The following is a 20,543-nucleotide window of genomic DNA, read 5'->3' as shown; positions in this document are numbered from 1 at the left end:
TTTTTTATGAATAATAAAATAAAAGGATCCCCTCCTTTCTTCTTACTATTGCACTCATAATTAATTTACAAATCTTTTAGGAAACTCAAACAAAACAAGTCTAAAACTTAAATGGTTGAAATTGCACCAAATGTACCATATCCTTGTGACAGCCGTACAAATTTGAGATGGATGTTGAAATTTGATGGTTTTCTTTTAGTGAATTATATTTTTATTTTAAAAAGATAGATAAGACATCAATAAGCTATCTCATAAAAGGGTAGATTTTTAACCAATGACTTACTTCTACAATACATGGCATATCAAATGTTCTTGTAATCGTAACATTGAATTTAGAATATGTTTTGAATAAATAAATAACCATGGTATTCTCAAGTGGCTATTAATTTAAAATTTTATGAACATTGTAAAAATAGGAATGAGATTATATTAGAATGTATATTTCCTTGATGGCATATGAAGTGTCAATATGATATAGTATTATTCAAAAGAAAATTATTTTATTTTATTGTGAGTATCAATGTGACTTTAGGCATGAATCATAAAATACATTATGAATCTCAAAAGGAAATATTATTATTGGAAAGTATGTTTTCTATAATTAACCTAAAAATGTATGAAATAGGATATACTACTTCTTTTTTTTAAAATTGCAATTGGTGTTTATTAGTTTTTAGTTATGATTTGGAATGTAAATATTTATGGAAAGTGAATAGTAGATTATTAGAGCCCCTCTTCATATTTATGAAAAATTTAAAAATAATAATTGAATATTAAAATTTAGCTAAATATAGGGCTTGAACAAAAATGAGAAGCTTTGAAATAGCGAAAATTCACTTGTAACACATTCTCATCCTAACCCCTTTCTTAATATAAAAAAATCCCACATTAATGTGTTCCAACTTCTCCAGCTACTATGGCTCACAGGCTCAATAACATAATAGATATAAAAATATACATAATCATAATAAATTTCATATCCATAAACAAACATTGTCTAACTATGTTAAGAAAAAAAACCGTCAGGGTAAAGAACATGAAGTTAGCAACACTAATAAGTAAATTGAAATACATAGAGCTAGCTCTCTTTCTTCTCCTTATGTGATTTTCCAGGAGCACATATAGCCAATAATCTATCAAGAACCATTATAGGGAGACCATGGTTTCCACTCTAGTATAGGTAGTAGGTCTATGCTTCTTAGTATGCAATATTTGAAGAGTGGTGGCCACCAAGTGCACAACCTTGACCATAAATTTGGTCACCTTGTCAAACCTCTAATCCAAGTTATCCTATCACTTGATGAGATTCTTTACATTCTCCTCTAGTACAACCATGTCTACAAAAAACCCCTAAATGAAAATCTCCAAAGACACCTACAGATTACTCCCATCTCCTTTGATTTTATGTTTTTTTATTAGTTTGAAGAACAAGGGAAGTAATAGCTTTAGGGTCCCTATGGTTGCCCCTAGTACTAGAAACCTTATTAGCGTGGATTTTTTATTTACGAATCTTAGAGATATGGGAAGGAATAGGGTTCAAATGGCTATTAAAAGGGCTACACTCACCCCCATCTGAAGATATTCAATTTTAATGCCATCCCTATCATATATATAATGTTCATGATCCATATTTCATTTCTTCCTCTTGGTGGATTCTTACTCTTTTCACTATACATATAATTTGAGCTACAATAGATAACAACCAATTGTGTAGGAGGACTTGAGTATTGATGGGTATGGGGGGGAATAAATGTTTATTGATTTTACAGAAGAAACATGAAGGCTTGATGAAACACTCTATAGGACATGCCCTCTTTTCTTTTCTTCCTTATTTTAAAAATATTGTCCTCCATAGAATGCAATAGAAAGTAGGGAAAAGTGATAGGTCTCTTTTCCTAAAGAGAATTAAAATGAGGAAATGGTAGCAATATTAAATTTGAAAATAACATTCTAACATAATGTAATGCATGATGGCATACTATATGTTACCCCATAGCACTAGAAGAGATTCTTTTTCAAACCCACCACATGTTTGAGTTTTTTCTTCATCAGGGAAGAAGAATTTATTCAAGTTTGCTCCATCCAAAAGTCTAGTTTTCTTATGTCATTTTCTTCCTTTGAGGGAGGGGCAGCTAGCTCTAGCAATTACTTCTTCAAAAATCTCAAATGAAATCCCATTAATAGTTTCACACCAATTTGTTATAATAGTTCAAAAGGAAGTGTAACACTATTCAAAGGTGATATATTTAGATTTTCTGTGGCAATCTAAAACACTAATTCTTAATTGAATATAGAGTTTTTTATAATTAATGATATAGAATAGGTATATGTGAAAGATTGATTTAATACTCTATTTGACCAATTACAATTTATATTTTTAAAATCAATTGGAAGTGTTTGTTTTTGTTCAAGAAGAAAGGAATTTTTGAATATTTCTTTATATATTTTTTCATAAAGTTAAAATTAAAATATATTTTGTAAGATGTTGTATTTTGAAAAAAAGGGTTTTTAATTTTGAAACATTTCTGGTTGATAATATGTGAGGTTTATTTGCATGAAATATTGTGTTTTCTAGCAACAATTTAGAAATTGCCCATATTATTTTTTGGTATTAAGTAATGTCTTGTTGATATTTTGTGCATTTATATGGCTATAAATTGCAAACATCATTATATAGTGTATGATATTATTGTACACAATTTGTGATTACATGAGTTCTTGAATTTGAAAGATAATGAGATAATCAAAAAATGATACATATTGAAACATTTATGATGCTCTAACTATTTGATTCCCATATTATATTATGGGTTATCTAGTGACACATTTTTATTTCCATCAAGGAACTCTTATTTGCAAATGAGGTATTTTCTGAGGCAGAGAGACATTTTTTATTGAGTGAGTCATTTTATGAGTAGTTTTCCTATGAGAGTTTTACACTCATCCGAAAATTTTGTGTTATGATTTTTTTTATGAGCATTATGTTTTTGATATTTTTCAAGTAGAATTTATTATCTACTTTTACATTGAAAAATTTCCATGAATAGAAACACATAGAATAACTTGAACTCTCATTTTTTTTTTTTAAAGTGTTATTTTGAGATTTAATGTTAGAACACTTTTTCATCTTCCTTCTCCACGTAATCCATACTCCAAATATTATGTATTATAGCGTGTTTTTTATTCCACGTACTAATATATTATTTGATCTCTCTAAGTAATAAATAAATGAATATTAATCTTTTAAACTTGACTTGACTAGTGGAACCTTAATATTACATCTAATCACTTTATTGAGATCATTTGTTTATGTTCTCTAGAATCCATAAGCCATATTTCACATTATGTGGACTTATATTTTTATCTCAATAACTAAAATTGATTATATATGTATTTTTCAAAATTCCCATTTCGTGTTTGACATTTGATCCACATTTTAGACCTAATTACTTAGGGAAAGGAGTCCATAGGGCATGGTGTTAGGTAACTCGTTCATTACTCTATAAGGTGCTCCCTACCTATAAATTTGGCCTCAAATTCTATTTAAAAAATTATCTCCCAATTTTAATAGGTTTCATAAATCATGGTTTTGCCTCTTGTAATTTTGTATCCCCATAATGATCCAGAGAGGTGTATAACAAAGCTTGTCTCCCTCAATTTGACATCCATCCATCCATCAATCGTCGAATCACAATTAACTTCTATACTAAGAATTCAATTCAAGGGAAATTGAGCGATTGAAGGTGCTCACTCCTAATATTTCATCCTTTGTCAAATTTAAAAAATCATTATGGGAGCATGACTTTTGGGACGTCCTTTTATGTATTTTGTGGATTCACTCTATGGCATAGACACATATCATTTATTTTTTAGGTACAACTGTATCCTAGTGTCTTTGCCTTACATTCAGATTTTCCTTTCCTTATAGTAGTAAATGTTGTTCATAAGTCCAATTTTTTGTGTCTATTACTAAAAAGTATTAGGACAAACATAACTCTTCTTCTATTTTACTTAGTAATATAGGCTATATATTCAACCTCCTCTATTTGCAAACTAAGAGGGTTATTGCTCATGTCCAAGACAAGGATTAGATAATAGGAAACCCAAAAGCCATTCCATATGTAATTGGTTTTTTATTTCACACAATATGGCTCCATAGTTTACATGATACTCCAATGGTGGATATTTTAGCTAAAACCTTCTCATGGAACACGTAGTTAAATTTCTCTAGCTATAGAATTGTTTAATATATGTACAATCTATTAATGTTTCTTCATTTCCTTCTAGAGGATGTGCTAATTTAAATAAGCTAGTTGGTAAAGGGTTTTTGGATTAATTTTTTTGTGCTATCAACTTTGGTTTAGTATGTAATCACAAAAAAGTAGTATCTAAAAGGATTGAAATTATAAGAGAAGGAGCTAAACAAGATCTTTGCATGTAAACGTGTTCCTTTCAAGAAATACATAGCCTAGCAATGTTACGAAGGCAAGAACATGCTCCTCCATTGATGGCATTCCTAGTTTCATATGCACCTCTAAATACTAGTACTTTGACATTTTGCACAATTTTGAGGACAACCACTAATTTGAGGTTAAAAGGGATAGACAGTTCTGTTTTCTCGCAGCAATTCTTCTTTTGTGAAGAATTTGGTGATCATTGTACCTATTTCCAATGATTATCAACCTACTTGATAGTATTTGTAATTGTATTAACATTTTATTCCAAATTATCTCTCCTAGCATTATGAGGCTTTGATTGGCACTTATTTCTTCTCTAATTCTTGTAGTTTTTGGTGTTGGGAAGGTACCTCAAATCCATGTATTTCTTGCTACCAGTTTTACTATAGGTTTTGGTCTTATTTTGTCACTGTTCTTTGTATTCTAGATCGTTGTGAGGTTTTACATTGATATTTAAATTTTTATTGTTGGAAAATTTAATGCAGTGTTGATGTTTGCCCCTTGAGCCAAACGCCCACCTACCACCTGACAACCTAGAACAGATAGAAAACATGAATGCGGTAGGTGAGATTTTTGAATCTGGAAATGAGAGGGGAAAATGTTTTAGGTCAGAAGACAAAAGGAATGTCTCTACATTCATTCATTCATTAAGAGTAGATCAAGCAGATCAGATTAGAAGTTGCAGAGAAGAGTAGTGGAAGAAGATCAACAGATCCAGTCTTCAGAGTGCAGAGAAAGAAGTTTGTTTATTTCGTGCCTATAGTTGCACATTTTCTCTCTGATCATTCTGTAAGTTTATTGTTCATTGTATTTGACCTGTGAAGCAGTGATTGCTCCAGGCATTTTTATATGCAGCCATTAGAGCTGCAAGTTTAAAGTTTGAAGTATTGAAGTCGTTTGAAGTTTTAGGGTAAATTTAGGGTTTTATGGTTGAAGTCGAATGCTCCCAGATTTGTAATAGTTTAAATCTCACATTGAATAGAAAGCAAGCCAGCATACTTACTCTATTTTTCTTCATCTTCTATTCATTGGATTTAACAAGTTTGGCTGAAAGCTTCAAGCTTTGGCTTTCTGGTTTTAATGGTGAAAGCATTCACGTTGAAATATTTCCTAAGTTATATTTCTTAAGTTTGAAACAGAACACTCGACATCTTCTTTCTCAGTTGGAGCCGAGCTCACTCAGCATCCATTAGTGCCGAGCAATTATTGTGTGCCGAACTCTTCTTGTGCCGAGCTCACTCGGCACCTGTTGCCTGTCACTCGGCACCTTCATGTGCCAAGCAAGTGCCGAGTAAAATTGGCACTCCGCACCTTTATGTGCCAAGCAATTTTAAAGTGCCAAATATAAATTGTTTTTTTTGGTTTAGGGTTGTGAGGGTGTTTTAATCTATATTTCTCACATGGTATCAGAGCTTTGAGGCCCCACATCCACAGTGAGTTAGGGCATTTTATTTTCTTGGGATATTTGACATGGTAGGAGATGCAGGAAAGATATGGCAGCAGCCACCATCATTTAATGGACAAAATTATGATACATTTGCAAAGAAGATGAAAACCATTATGGTTGCAAATGATTTGTGGGAGTTTGTGGTTAATGGATTCAATGATGTGACTGATCCAACTCAATATGCTGCCCTCAAAAATGCATAGAAGACTCATTTGAAAGAGTCGAGGAGGAAGGATGCTAAGGCATTAAGTTTGATTGAAGCATCAACGACAGAGACAATTTTTCCAAAGATTGTAGCAGAAAATTATGCAAAGGAAGCATGGGATATACTTGAGACGAACTTCAAGGGGACTGATAAAGTTCAAACTGTAAAGCTACAAAATATAAGGAGGGAGTTTGAGAACCTTCAGATGAAGGAAAATGAATCAATTGCAGACTTCAGTTCAAGGACCTCAAATGTGATTAATCAACTGAAGTCAAATGGAGAAGACTATCAAGAGGAAAGGATAGTGGAAAAGATATTGAGGAGTTTACCTCATAAATATGACAACTTGGTCATGACCATAGAAGAGGAAAAAGACCTCACTATTTTGACAATGGATGAGTTGATGGGTTCTCTTCAAACCCATGAGTATAGGATCAATATATCCACATCTTCTTCTACCCAAGACCAAGCATTCAAGGCTCAGTCAAATCCAAAAGGAAGGGGTAGAGGAAGAAATGGCTTAGGTAGAAACTCCAGAGGCAAAGGCTGAGGAAATGGAGGACAAAGAAATGCTACAGCAGAAAGCTCAGGAGAGCAGATGGAGCAAGTAGCTCACAAAATACTTCAAGAGGAGGTAAGAAAAAAAACAACTCAAATAAGATCAGTCAGGACAAACAAATGTGGTTGATGTGAATATGGGAAGTGAAAACACTGCCTTCATCATGTGTAATGTTGGTGAAGAAGGAAGCCTTGAGGTTTGGTACCTCGACAGTGGATGTAGCAACCACATGAGTGGTAATGAAACCTTGTTTTCATTCATTGACAAGAGTTTCAAATCAGAGATTAAAATGGGTAACAATGGAACCCTACCAGTTGTGGGAAAAGGATCTATTATGGTCCGCACCAAGAAAGGTGAGAAAAAAGAAATACAAAATGTGTATTTCACCCCTCGTATGAAGTACAATTTGCTATGCATTGGTCAGCGCATTCAAAATGGATACAAAGTGCTGATGGAGAATGACATGTGTGTCATTCGAGAAAAAGATGGGAGCAAGAACTTACTTGCAGCAATTCGAATGACCAAGAACAAAATGTTTCCCTTGAGGATAGAGACATGTTTCTCATCTCAAGTTAGTGTTGCACCTCCTATACAATCAGCTCTAAGGAGTGTGATTGAAGACCCCTCATGGCTATAGCACCTCAAGTATGGTCATCTTGGCTATGCTGGTTTAAATTTATTGTCAAATAAAAGAATGGTAGATGGTTTGCCACGTGTAGGAAATTCTTGTGACAAGTGTTAGGCTTGTATTTTGTGTAAGCAACATAGGCTTCCCTTTAATTCTGGAAATTCTAGGAGGGCTAGATATCCATTAGAATTAGTGCATACTGACCTTGTTGGTCCTATGCAAGTTACTTCCATTGGGAAGAGTACATATTTTATGACATTTATTGATGATTTCAGTCGTAGGACATGGGTGTATTTTTTAAAGAATAAATCTGAAGGATTTGACAAATTTGTAGAATTTAAAGCCCATGCTGAAAGAGAATATGGACACTATATCAAGGTCCTAAGATTAGATAGAGGAGGTGAGTATACCTCCAATTGTTTTGTAAATTTTTGCAGGAAACATGGAATTAAGAAAGAGCTCATAGCCAGCTATACACCACAACAAAATGGAGTGGCTGAAAGAAAGAACAGGACCATTGTTGAAATGGCAAGGAGCATGATGAAAGAGAAATGTCTCGCAACTAAATTTTGGGGAGAAGCTGTGGCAACAGTAGTTTACCTAATTAATAGGTGTCCTACAAAGGCAGTCCGTGACAAATTCCAATGGAAGCTTGGTCACAAAGAAGATGGATAGTTTAACACTTAAGAGTGTTTGGATGTGTAGCATATGCACATGTGCCTAAAGAGCAAAGGTAAAAATTTGATGACAAAGGTGTGAAATGCATTTTCACAGGCTACAGCCCAGAATCAAAGGCATACAGATTGTATGACCCACTAAACAACAAGATGATGCTTTCAAGAGATGTAGAATTTCTTGAAAATCAGTCTTGGTATGGACAAATTGATGAGTCACCAAGCACTTCAAGTAAAGTGCCAATTATGAGTGAAGAAGATGCTGATGAACAGCAAGAAGAAGGAGCAGATAGAAGAAAAGGCAAGCAGATTCAGACAGTGCCGAGCTCCTCTAGGCATGATCGAGTGTCAGTGCCGAGTACCAGTGAAGACCGAGTCAATCGGCAATGCAGCAGCAATGAAGACTCCAATCCCACACTCTCCTCCCTTTTACCAAGAAAGACCAAGAGTCTTAGGGAGATATACCAAGATGAAAGGTATGAAGATTATGATGAGAGTGTTAATTTTGCATTATTTTCTCATAGTGATCCAATATATTTTGAGGAAGCTATTAAGGAGAAGAAATGGTGTAATGCCATGGATGAGGAAATAGATGCTATAGAAAAGAATGAGACATGGGAGCTAATCGATTTGCCTCCATGAAGCAAGTGATTGGAGTGAAATGGGTCTATAAGACCAAATGCAATGCTAAAGGCAAGATTTATAGGCATAAGGCAAGGCTATTGTTCAAGGGCTACAAACAACAGTATGGAAGAGATTATGATGAGACCTATGCCTCAGTTGCAAGCACGGAAATCGTGCGTGCTGTCATAGCAATTGCAGCTCAGCACAAGTGGAAGGTATTTCAAATGGATGTGAAGTTCGCCTTCCTTAATGGTGTATTAAAAGAAGAAGTATATGTGGAGCAGCCACCTGGTTATGAAGTTGTAGGTGAAGAACATAAAGTATATAGATTGAAGAGAGCTCTTTATGGGCTCAAGAAAGCTCCACGGGCATGGTACAATAGGATTGACTCATATTTGATGAGCAATGGCTTTAGCAAAAGGAATGGTGAGCCCACTCTTTACATCAAGGCAGCAGATGGTAATGTATTGATTGTTGTCTTGTATGTAGATGATTTAATTTTTACTAGTAATGATAAGGCTCTAATTGGTGAGTTCAAAGAGGTCATGAAAAGTGAATTTGAAATGACAGACCTAGGTCTCTTGAAATACTTTCTAGGCATAGAAGTAAAACAAATGAATGATGGCATCTACATCTCTTAAGAAAAGTATGCAAGGCAGATCTTGGAGAGATTTAAAATGTAGAACAGTAAGGCAGCCCCCACACCAACAGCAGTAGGTCTGAAGTTGAGTAAAGAAGACTCTAGCAAGAAAGTGGATCCAACACTATACAAGAGTATGACTGGAAGTCTAATGTATTTGACTGCAACTCAGCCAAACCTAATGCATGCAGTAAGTTTAATTTCTAGATTTATGGAAACCCCAAGGGATTCCCATTGGCAAGCGGGAAAAAGGATCCTAAGGTATGTGAAAGGTACCAAGGGATTTGGAATCTTGTATACTGCAAGTGATGACTTTATGTTGGTGGGTTACACAGATAGTGATTGAGCTGGAAGTATAGATGATAGGAAGAGCACTTCCAAATACATGTTTCATATGGGATCGGGTGCAATTTCATGGGCATCCAAGAAGCAACATATTGTTGCTCAATCTACAATAGAGGCCGAATACATAGCAGCAAATGCAGCAACACTTCAAGCAATTTGGCTAAGGAGGATCTTGATAGATTTGAATGAAAGGCAAGCAGATGGAACCATAATTTATTGTGAGAACATCTCATCAATTGCATTATCCAAGAATCTAGCCTTCCATGGGAGAAGCAAACACATTGAAATCAGATATCACTTCATCAGAGAGTTGGTGGAGAATGAGGATATCAAAATTGAATTCTGCAAGTCTGAGCAACAGCTAGCAGACATTTTCACAAAGCCATTAGGCATTGAAACTTTTTTACACCTAAGATAGAGTCTTGGTGTAGTTGATGTGTATCAGCTATGATCCTTGTTTTTTGTTTGGCTCGGGACAAAGGGGGAGTTTTGGAAAATTTAATGCAGTGTTGACGTTTGTCCCTTGAGCCAAACGCTCACCTACCACCTGACGACCCAGAACAGATAGAAAACATGAATGCAGTAGGTGAGATTTTTGAATCTAGAAATGAGAGGGAAAAATGTTTTAGGTCAGAAGACAAAAGGAATGTCTCTACATTCATTTATTCATTAAGAGCAGATCAAGCAGATCAGATTAGAAGTTGCAGAGAAGAGCAGTGGAAGAAGATCAACAGATCCAGTCGTCAGAGTGTAGAGAAAGAAGTTTGTTTATTTCGTGCTTGTAGTTGCACATTTTCTCTCTGATCATTCTGTAAGTTTATTGTTCATTGGATTCGACCTGTGAAGTAGTGATTGCCCCAGGCATTTTTATATGCAGCCATTAGAGCTGCAAGTTTAAAGTTTGAAGTATTGAAGTCATTTGAAGTTTTAGGGTAAATTCAGGGTTTTCTAGTTGAAGCCGAATGCTCCTAGATTTGTAATAGTTTAAATCTCACATTGAATAGAAAGCAAGCAAGCATACTTACTCTATTGTTCTTCATCTTCTATTCATTGGATTTAACAAGTTTGGCTAAAAGCTTCAAGCTTTGGCTTTCTAGTTTTAATTGTGAAAGCATTCACATTGAAATATTTCTTATGTTATATTTCTTAAGTTTGAAATAGAACACTTGGCATCTTCTTTCTCAGTTGAAGCCGAGCTCACTCGGCATCCATTGGTGCCGAGCAATTATTGTGTGCCGAGCTCTTCTTGTGCCAAGCTCACTCTGCACCTGTTGCCTGTCACTTGGCACCTTCATGCGCCGAGCAAGTGCCGAGTAAAACTGGCACTCGGCACCTTCATGTGCCGAGCAATTTTAAAGTGCCGAATATAAATTATTTTTTTTGATTTAGGGTTGTGAGTTGGTTTTAATCTATATTTCTCACATTTATATCATGCTGATATAATTAATTGAACTAAACCACAGAGATAGTGTATTTGTTTTATTCATATCTCCATAGAACCATGCTAAAGTTGTTTTGGTCCATTCGTCACTTTGCTTGTTTAATTTTCATTGTAGCCATTAGTTTTCTGTTAATAAAAATTTGTTTAGTAACACGAAACACTTTTTTGTTTTAAAAGAAAAGAAATATACACCTTTTTAATAATCAGTTGCATCTTAGAATTATTTTCACCAATTTACGGTATATGCTGAGTTTGTATGTATCTCTTTGTATTTGGTATATACCGACTATGCATGTACATTACTGTATTTGACGCGATGACGAGATTAACGTTGTAGTCTGTTTCCTCAGGTTATATGAAATATCGCCCATATGTCGTTTTATTTTCCTTGGTGACCACATTAACATCGTGGTCTGCGCCCTGTAGCTTATCTGAATTAGGGGAAATAAGTCGGCCATGTAAAATACTCTTCACGTTCCTGGAACCAATATTGACATCCAATTTTAACTGAACAAAAATATGGCTGAATCTGACAATGAAATTCCTCTTTCCATATCTGGTAGTGAGCTCTACCCACATCTGCCCATGCCCACAGACGACATCTTCGGTCTGTCATTCCATGAAAATTTTGGTTCCAACAGAGAACTAGATCACGCAAGCCAGTTGGCCACAAACAACGAAAATATGAGTTTATTTGACAATGGATATGCTCCTCTGTCCAATATGCCAAGCTCATCGTGATGGAGCCCGAAAATTTTGCCTCCATTTTTTATCTTAATGAGTGAGAATATGAAGTCTGGAGCCTAGATTTTCACAAGAGTTAGAGTTTCCAGTCGTGAAGCATGTTGGAGATCAATATTCTATTTTCAGATTATAATAAGGATTACTCACTTCAAACAAAAGCTTGTTTACAGATTCTTACACGAATACTCTACAAATGTAAAATTTTGCATGTGGCATATACAGGGAGTATTAAGTGTTATCTTTGGTAAAGGCTATCATAGACAGGGAAGATCAGAAGCCCGAGCAAGCTCTTACCTTTAGAATTGTTATACCAGCTTCAGGAATGTTTGAAGGTTGCCTTTATCTGGAGTAGGCAGATTTTGGTGCCCAAGTTTTCTACCAAGATATAGCAGATAAGAAGAAGGCATAGATTTGATTTCAGTTTGTTATTGTCTAGGCTTGTTAATAATATGCAGCAAATAGATTAGGCATGTGTATAGAGGCAAAGATGTTGATGAGACCAGATCAAACTGTATGTCCAGAAATTATGGTCATTACGTTACCTGCTGATAGTAAATTTTTTAGGTGTATAATCCACACAATTCATATATATATATATTTCTGAGCCAGTCAGACCTTGAGGTTTATTTAAGAGGAAGTGCTCAGGTATGAATTTGTAATGCATGACATAGCATCAATGGAGTTACAGACACCTTTAATAAAGCCCTTCAGATTTGTGGTGTATTCCTTTTAGTGTTAATAATTGTTGATGCTTGTTTATTGAAGAAGCTGAGAAGTCTCCAATGATTGCCCGAATGGATTGATAATTTAATAGGTCTTCAGATTTTGATAATGAATAAATTGCAAGAGTTATCTGAGCAGAGATACAGGTTTGGCTCCAATTATTTGTTGCTCCCTGTTAGTGCGCCCAAGTACTCACATCACACCAATCATCATGACGGTTTCATGAATTTCGTGCATGAGATGAGGAGGTGAATTATTTTCCTTCAGGCTTTGATGAAGTCTAGCACTCAGAAAGGGCACCTCATCCATGAAATCCTGCCAGTAGTGCAAGTGAAGAGAGAGTCATCCAAGATAAAAATAAAAATAACCACAAGCAGCCCGGTGAACAATATCAGACAGGAAATATTTATTCAGCGTTTTTCCAATACCTTGTCTGATGTGAACGTAACTGATGAGAATCAGGAGTATATGAATATTGTTATGCAGAGCAGAGCATGTACCACACTTTTATATGCAGTGACCTGCTACCTTTGATTGTAAGTTCTTTATTGATCAATTTGCCAAGACCATAACCCGTCTTGCCATCAGAAAATATATTCAGTTTATTCATGATATTTTTCATTGTCACTCCAAAGTAACATGCAAAAGTGCTCCTGCGTTGTTAAATGGAAATTTAGATAATAGACCCGAGGAAGATGTAATAGAAAGTCGTCAATAGAAAGCATGATTAGTAAGAGTGTCCACCGATAAATGCATATGATGGAATATGTCGAGTGAATTCTTCAGCGGGGAAATTGTACATAATAAAAGGTATGTGTTAGGTGCCACATCTCAGCTATGGTGATTGTTACCCTTAACGGAACTCACAAGCCTTCGCATCCTAGTTATTAGCAGAAAATAAGGAGGTATTCACGGGGAGAGGAAATAGGCAGCGTCAACAAGATCTTTTGGTAAGTATTTCCCATAAATTGTTCACACTTACTTACAGTGCTTTGTGTATGTTTTGGCAGGTTGCACTCAGACGTGGGAGCCATCACATGCTGGAGACTCTGGAAAGGAAGATACTGAAGTTGTGGGAGGTTTGACACCTGACAGATAGAGGAATCGCTAGATGTTGGAGAGGTCTACACAGATGTGAGGCGGATATTGCAGATTATTGGCCATGAACCATTGTTAGATGGATGAAAATTCCATCAATTATTGTGAACCACGGGAAAGATATAACCGCCTGTTACAATTTGATTCATATAAAAAATTTAAATGTGGATTAGTTTTAGCGAAGAGGTGCAATGTTTGAAAACATAAGCGGTGCCCTTCAGACATTTATAAATATATGTAAAGTAGAACCAAGGGGGGGAACATTCAATTTTCATATTTGAAACTTTTTTTTTAGCCTGTTTTATGATATGTTATATCTTCTCATCGGCAACGGAGTGACTTGTTGAACCAAGCTTGTGGATGGTGGATTTTTGAGTCAATCTCATTCAGTCCTGATATATTTGCTGTGGATAGATCATCCTTAAGGAGTGTCTCTACTTTTAATTTTTCAGGCATAATATGTAAGCACATTTATTTTATCTGCATTAGAGTTTAACTCATTATTAAATTGTGTCCTTTATAAATGTCTTTTATTTATATTTTATAAATATTTTAATATTCAGAATAGTGGACGGGATCATTATTGGATTTTAAATTTGATAATCATAAATATTGTGAAATAATTTATTGTTTCCGTATTTATGTCTAACTTGTCTCAGTAAGAGTTAAAGTGCATTTTAGACTTATTTAAAATTGCATTTAAATAATCGATCCATCGAGGTTTATTATTAAAATTGTTTATAATTCAAATATATTAGATTTTATAAAGTTGTACGTTTCAATTGATAATTTTGACTCTATTGCCCATTTAATTAGGCACTAGTCTTTTACTCCTGATTCATAATCTATATGCTGGCAATTGTTTAATTTCTTGCCTTTGAGAAAGTAATATATTCATATGATGCATTAATCTATATTCATACTTTATTTAAAACATTATTTCAATCATTTATTTTTGTTCTCAATTCATATATCGCAGGTTTAACATTTTTCTATATTTCTTGCCATTTGTAAAATGTTATTGTGTTCGCATTCTAATTGATCTGTTTTAAGTGTCTTGGATCTAAGTGTTTCGTCCAAGATTAGGCGCACCTACCTCGATTTTGCAGAGTCGAAAGTGCAGGGAACTTGGACTGTATTATGCAGTTCCGTCAAGTTGGCCTTAACCAGTTGGATATCCCAGCATCGAGCAGGCAAGGCTCGTAGGATTCCAACCTGTGGTTTTGGGAACCAACAGATTGGCAACTCTACTAGGGAAGTCACAAGTAAGATTTACTTACTCCAGGACCAGTTTAGAGTTTCATTTAGGCAAAAGCCTAGAGGTGAGATTTCTGATTTCATCTTCTTTCACTTAGATATAGATACATTAATAAGTTTTCTTTTATTTCCATTTGTCGTTTATAATTTTCAGATTCCAACATTCAGACTTTTAATCATCATTGTGATAAAATCTACAAATCTTTTCTAAAATTTCAAAGTTGTGCTCAAAAGTCTTAAAGTTTTGGCTAAAATTTTCATTTTATTTGATTCACATAAAATCAGTGACTAAAAGGGGATTTCTTTCCTTACTTTCAGAAAATTATTTTTCAAGTCATTGGCATAAAGCTCTGCTGGATATAGAACCCAAATTTTCATTTCTTTATAGAAATTGGTGACTCTATTGTTTAATTTTGCAAGTGTATGTGGGGTAGAAGATCAGTAAACCCCCAGCCTAAAAGACTTGTGCAACTCACTTTTGAAAAGAAGTCAAAGAGTAAGAAAGGCAATTATCAAAAGGCAAAGATGTTTTATACAGGACATAGAAATTTTCAAGAAAGAGCTAATAAACAACCTGAAGTTTGTGAATCAAGCCATAATAGCCCAGAAAATGAAGAAGAAAACTCGTTCTTTCATATTCCTAGAATTGATGAAGAGCCTCAATGTGAAGTAACTCGTATAGAAGAAGATGATGAACAAGAATAAATAATGCAGTGCGACATGATAATAAGGAAAATGGCTGAAATTATGAATGGAAGTAGTGCTATATTGGCAAAAGCGTTAAAAATGTAGCCAGATGAGATCCTAGCAAAACTAGGAATGTCTAAAGACCTTATTACTTCCCCACCTAAAACTCCTAATTAACAAAGATCAGATAGGTGGAGGGAAGAAAATCCAGATCAAAATACTCCGCCTAGGTATAATCCACCTCACAGAAAAAATTTGGAGACACAATATGCTACTAATCATGATAATCCGCTATTTGAGAATAGAAGAGAAAGAAATCAAGATAACAATTTTAATAGATATAATAATCTGCGAATATGGAACAATGGACAAAATAATAAGGGAATTCAGAAAAATAGTGGGAATACCAGACAGCCTTGTAGTGCAAATCAAAATAACAATAATCAAAATCATCACGGATATGTGGCTCAAAATCAAGGCAATAGAAACCAATTAATGCGGCAACCTATGGCAATCGAATCCTATAGGCAGCTTGACTTCATTGGAATTCAAGGATATCCGAATCCTATTTCAAATGATTTGAGGAATGCCATCCCAAAATTTTCAGGAAATGGAACAGAATCAGCTAAAAGACATGTTATCAACCTAAAAAATGTGATTTAAGATTTTGAAGAAGAACATGAAGATGTGTTCATGAAATTGTTTGTTCAATCATTAACTGATGACGCTACAGAATGGTGTAGAAGCTTGCCAAACAGATCAATTTCTAGTTGGTGTAATTTCGTAGATCAATTTATTGAACAGTTTGGGGATCACACTGATACATCTTTCGTGTCACATGAGTTGACTAGCATTAAGAAGAACTCAAATGAATCAGTATCAGAGTTTAACAAAAGATTTAATAAAGTCCTTAACAGAATTCCAAGAGAAACTAGACCTGTAGATTCATTCTTGATTGATTTTTATTTAAGTGCCTTTGATAGCAAAACTCACTACGAAATTAGATCTCATAAACCTTCCTCGCTACCCAAGCTTTCAAGGTTGCCATGACTATTGAAAATGATAGGAAGGCTGTAGGAAGAGTTAATAAGAGGGATGATTCAAAATGGTATAACCCAAAGAAGGACGAATTTAAAGAAATAATGAATATGTTAAAAGAGATAAAAGTCAAAAATGAGAAGCCACCCTTTAATAAAAATAACAGAGTAAGATTACATGATATGCCTTATAACACAAACTAGAAGGATGGAAAACCAGAGAGACCAACTCATGCTAAAGATACACCTGATCCCTTGAAGAAAGTGAATATTTTTTATGATGGCCCATGGTGTGATGCATGTAGGCTGTGCCACGATCCTAATCATTGTATTGTTGCGCAAGCTATTTTTGAAGAAGGAAATCAGGAAAGTGAAGAACAACCCGTGATCAACACAATATCATCTGAACCAATATGGGGAAGAGATGAGGATGATTCCGGGGATGAAGATCAGAATGCTGATTATTATTACAGAGGCTCTAACCAGCAGTGATGTACTCAACAAGTCTTTTCAGATGAAGAAGATAATCCTACTCTTCATAGGTTAACAATAGAAGAAAGAAGAGCTTATAGTATTGCCACAGTTGAGCACGCTAAACATACATACGAAAGAAGGAACAAAGATAATAATACTGATCAAGGAACTCCTACTGGTATATTTGTAAGGAATCAGCAAAATATTGATGCATCTAAGAAGCCTGAAAATCAAGCTCAAACCAAATAGAAGGAGGGTAACCAAACTTATAAAATGACCAAACAACCAATTGTGCAGACTCATGGTAAGAAAATATTCGATTTTCATAGTTTTATGAATCATGCTTTATCTCAATTAAAGATTACTATGCCACTAATGGATATGATGAGATTTGCTGATTACAGGCATGAAACGGTGAAGATATTGTCTAGTGTGCAAGATATTAACAATAAGGATGATAATAAAAGTAATGAAGAAACGCCCATTGTATATCTAGGAACAACATTAAATAAAAGGGAAAATCAAGTAGACCCATTCTATTTAACATTGTTGATAAACAATAAATTAGTTAAAAATTGTATGATTGATTCTAGTGCAGCAGTCAATATTATGTCTGCTGATGTAATGAAGGAAATAGGACTAAAAGTTGATACCCCTTATAGAAAGTGTTATGCCATGGATAACAGATCTGTACCTATAGTTGGAATAATTAAAAAAGTTGAATTTCGTTTTCCATCATTTTCGCATATATCATATAGAACTGACATCACAGTAGTAGAAATATCAGCAAGTTATGGTATGTTGTTATCTAGGCAATGGTCAAATTTGGTTGGAGGTCATGTGCAGTTAAATATGTCTTATGCTACTATTCCTGTCGGAGGCAAGGAAATATGAATCGAAAGGGAACCCCAATCGTACTATTTTGTCGAAGACTACATTTTGGATCCTGAAGTTAACTTTTGCCATTCAGACATGGACAACTTCCAAGTAAGTATAACCAAGCCCACTTCTAAGATTGTTGATCCAATTTCAATCTATGTAAGAGAAAATTGTAATGATGTTGGGCAAATGTTTTTTGATGGTGCATGTAGTAAGGAAGGAAATGGGGCTGGTGTTATTTTTGTTTTGCCATCAGGAAAAACTTTTAAATTTTCTTTCTTACTGAATTTTGAATGCACTAATAATATTGCTGAGTATGAGGCGTTAGTCATTGGTCTTGATATTGCTAAAGCATATAAGATTAAAATGCTCGCTGTTTTAGGGGATTCAGATTTAATTGTTTCACAAATTAGGCATAAATTTTCAACTAGGAACCCAAGATTAAAACAATATCGGAACCATGTATGGGATTTGATAGAATTCTTTGATGCCTTTTCAATTAAATGGGTCGATAGATCAACCAATTACTTAGCTGATATAATGGCTAATCTGGCTATTAGGCAAATGGATATCCCATTTGATGAAGTTATTCAGGTTGAAATGAAAAATAGACCTTCTATACCAGACAATGTTCAAAACTGGCAAGTTTTTGAGGACAATAATGATATCATTAAATTTTTGAATTGCCAAGAAGATTATGAAAATCAATTTATTGATTAGAATGGGTACATAGAAGAAGAAGACGGTAAGGAAACATTGTTTGGAAAGGAAATAATGCAATTAAAAACCAATAAAATACCAAAGGGTCTTGTTTGTTTAGAGAAAATCTTTGATGAAAAGGAAAGTCCAAAAAATAGCAAATCTACCAGAATCCAAAATGAAATTGAGGAAATCAATTTGGGAAGTGAAAGTTCTCCTAAAAAGATTTACATAGGAAAGAAATTGTCAACAAAAATAAGGGCTGACCTAATTGCTTTATTAAGAAAATATAGACACGTCTTCGCTTGGAGCTATGATGAGCTTAAAGCATATAGGGAAGATTTTTTTCAGCATGAAATACCTTTGAAACATGATGCCAAACCATTTAGACAAAGACAATGTCCGATAAATCCAACGTTAGCTCCAAAAATGAAAGATGAACTCATCAAATTAAGAGACGCCAGAATTATAAATCCTATAAGGCATTCTACATGGGTTTCGAATTTAGTCCCAGTTAGAAAGAAGAATGGAGATATATGGTTATGTATAGATTTTAGAAATTTGAATATATCTTCCCTTAAGGACAATTATGCATTACCTAACATGGAGATTTTATTGCAAAAGGTGACTAGTAATGAATTACTATCTATGATGGATGGATTCTCGGGTTATAATCAAGTTAAAGTGAAGGAATTCGAACAATATAAGACTGCTTTTACTACACCTTGGGGTACCTATGTCTATGCTAGGATGCCTTTTGGGTTAACAAATGCAGGGGCTACCTTTCAAAGGGCAATGGATGTCGCTTTCGATGGATTGATTGATTTAATCATGGTTGTCTACCAAGATGACCTTACTACTTATTCAAAGAAAGCAGAAGACCATTGTAAGCACTTAGAGAAGATTTTCATAAGGGCCCTTGAATTTGGAATTTCTTTGAATCCTAAAAAATGTCAATTCGGGGTAACTGAAGGAAAATTGTTAGGTCATATTGTCTCCAAGGAAGGGGTTAGAATCGATCCTGAACAAGTAGCAGCCATCAATAACATTCAGATACCTAAAATGACTAAAGGAATCCAATCTTTCTTCAGGAAAATAAATTTTGTGAGAAGGTTCGTTTCTAATTTTGCTGAAATTGTTAAAGCTATTGCTAAGATGCTTAAGAAGGGTGCTAAAATTACTTGGGATAGTCAAGCTGTAGGGGTATTTTCTAAGATAAAGCAAGCTATTAAAGAAGCCTCGGTTCTAAAATCTCCTGATTTTAAGAAGCCATTCCAGTTATTTTCATTTGCCTCTTACTATACCATACCCGCGGTCATGCTGCAAAAGAACGATGAAGGATATGAGCAACCAATTGCATTATTTAGTAAAAGTTTACAAACCGCTGAATTGAATTATGATATAAATAAAAAATAGGCTTATTCTTTGGTTAAGGTAGTTAAATCTTTTCAACCTTACCTAGTAGGGGCTGAAGTTATCACCTATGTGCCAAGTGCTTCCATTAAGGACATATTTAGACAATCTGAAACCACTGGAAGACGATGTCGTTGGATAAATCAGATCCAAGAGTTCAATATAAATATTCAGATCACTAAATTAGTTAGAGGGCAGGGTCTAGCTAAGCTTATGGAAGAGTCAAATTTGGAGGCTATACAAGTCAACCAAATTAGTGATGAACATGCTAAAGTTAGTATTGGGAGATACCCTTGGTATACAAATATAGTATATTACTTGCAGCATACTAAATGTAGAGATAATTTAAATGAGAATTAGAAAAGGACCATAAAGTTACAAGTTGCAAAATATGTTTTAATTCAAGGTGATTTGTATTGGAAAAATCAAGATGGGATTCTATTGTTTTGTTTGGATATTGCGCAATCAGAGGTTATTCTCAAGGAAATGCATGAAGGGGTTTGTGGGGGTCA

Source organism: Cupressus sempervirens, chromosome 4 (assembly GCF_028749045.1).
Source record: "Cupressus sempervirens isolate cs-2001-9-10 chromosome 4, ASM2874904v1, whole genome shotgun sequence".
NCBI lineage: Eukaryota > Viridiplantae > Streptophyta > Pinopsida > Cupressales > Cupressaceae > Cupressus > Cupressus sempervirens.
Note: the sequence above shows the minus strand (reverse complement) of the source record.